Here is a 2,236-nt window from a genome sequence, read left to right as displayed (position 1 = left end):
TTAAAAGTTCATAAACCTATCTAGCATACATGGGGAACTTTTAATCTAAAAAAATGGCTAGAATTACATACCTTGTAGTTAATTTGATTCCTTGAAAACCTTGAGAGCCTAGCACCCCAAGTGTGATGCCTCAAATACTTCACACAACACCAAATGATTTGGAATGACTTTGAGAGAATGTGTAACACTCTAAAAATCGACCTAGCCCTCTTGTAACATAGTGTAGCCGATTTTGGTTTAGAACATGTTGCTTATATAGTGTGTCACATCTAGGGTTACATCATGTAAACCCTAATGTGACATGACTTTTCATTTCCATGACCCATGGGTTTGTAACTCCCATGGAGCATCCATGAAGCATCCTATCGGTTTAACCCAACTTGCTAATCCATGGAGCCTTTTAGCCCACTATACAAGTTATGGATGATTTACATAATCAACCCATATATTTAATTAGTTATCTTTTGATCACTTAATTAATTCCAAATTAATTCTTGATCAATACTAATTAAATAATACTATTAATTTATTAGAACTTATAATATATTAATAAACCACAAGTGTTATTTCTCTCATTTAGTCTATCCAAATCCATGATGCGATGCAACCCAAATGGAACATGTCGGGTCGGGTCAAGTACATACCAGAAATAGTTATGGACGTAGACATCTTATCCAACAGTTCCACCCAAAAATCCGACTACAATGGGTTTTGAGTTCAAGGGCCATATTCTTTCCATGCTCAAAGATATACCTTTTTTCGGGAAAGATTATGAAGATGATTTCGATGAAGTTTCGGACATTGCAAATTATTTCAATGTTCCAAATGTTTCAGGAAATGTAGTTTTAGTAAGAATGCTTTCGAGACGTTTACTCATGATGCAAATCTATGGTTAAAGTCATTAGCTCCTGGAACAATAAGAACCTGTCACAAACTTCGTGAAGCTTTCGTTGAGCAATTTAGTCCTCCTTCAAAGATATCCAAACTTAAAAAGAGATTTCTAATTTCCAACAAGAAATCGATGAATCCTTATTCGAAGCTTGTGAAAGATACAAGGGACTTTCGAAAAATTATCCTCAACATGACTTGAACGTACAACAAGATGTGTCTATTTTATATGATGGGGTGAATGTTACAATGAGGCAACTTCTTGATTCTCAAGGGCCGGTGAATAAGAAGAATCCAACAACAATCATATAATTAACTAAAGAATTCATGAAACACTAAAGAGAGTACTATAACCCACGAGAAGATGCTACAAGAGGTAAAGGTGACGGAGGACATGAGAACATGACAGGGATAATGGATAAACTGGATAACATGGCCTAGTGAATGACAAAAATGGACCAGTCTATACATTCTATACGAGTAGGGTGTTATAATAGCAATGGGCCGTACTTGACCAAATATTGTGATTTAGATGCAAATGGAAATTTAAAAATCCTAAGTATGTTACTCTATCAAGGACTAGTACGACAAGGATTGTAGGAAATCTAAGGAGTGTTTTCCTTACGATGAATACAAGAAGCAAAAGGAAGAGAAGTACAGGAAAACAGGTTGAGGCTTCTATAAAAAGAACAACCACTGTCCGAAAATAAATCCAAGTTTGAGTCGATGCTCGCACGCTTTGCAGCCGATATTGAGAAGAGACATGACGCAACTGACACTATGATAAGAAATCGACAGGCCGTAATTAAGAACATTGAGACTCAATTGGGTCAATGACCAAAATCGTAAACGATCGATTGCCTCCAAAAATTCTTGATCAAATTCCACAATCTCATGTTATGGCGATATTTATTGAAAAGCAAGGAAATTATAAGGCATTTGTGATGTATGAAACAAGTACCAAACTGTAACACCCTGATTCTCAGGTATTGATGTAAATAAGAATTTCTTTGGTTTTAAGTCCTACTCGACGAGCTGGTTGCACTACTCGTCGAGTAGCAGCAGGGTGGGATCGCGTGTTTAGTGACCTACTCGCCGAGTCTATGAAGGGACTCAACGAGTAGGAGCTGGCAGATGAAACCCTAAATCTCGGGGTTTTGAAACCTATTTAATGAGGCTTAAGCCTTCTTTGGCCTCTTTGCAGTCCTTGAGAGCTCATAGAAACCCTAATTTGTGTGGTGTTTCATTCTTCTGTGTCTTGAGCTTTAGAAAGAAGGTTTTTGGAAAGGAAGAGATTGGAGGGCAAGAGACTAGGAGCAAGGAAGGTGTGGGAATCAGAAATCTACCT

General features: G+C 37.3%; 1 non-coding gene across 1 annotated transcript; it reads right to left on the bottom strand.

Annotated features, from left to right (window-relative positions):
• Positions 1 to 982: 982 nt before the first annotated feature.
• On the bottom strand, positions 983 to 1,088 carry LOC111880212 (small nucleolar RNA R71). Its single transcript, XR_002846404.1, has one exon. It is a non-coding gene; the product is annotated as a small nucleolar RNA R71 (small nucleolar RNA).
• Between the last annotated feature and the right edge of the window lie 1,148 nt (positions 1,089 to 2,236).

This window comes from Lactuca sativa, chromosome 3, assembly GCF_002870075.4.
Source record: "Lactuca sativa cultivar Salinas chromosome 3, Lsat_Salinas_v11, whole genome shotgun sequence".
Taxonomy (NCBI): domain Eukaryota; kingdom Viridiplantae; phylum Streptophyta; class Magnoliopsida; order Asterales; family Asteraceae; genus Lactuca; species Lactuca sativa.
The sequence above is the reverse complement of the archived record's forward strand: the minus strand, read 5'-3'. Positions and strand labels throughout refer to the sequence as shown.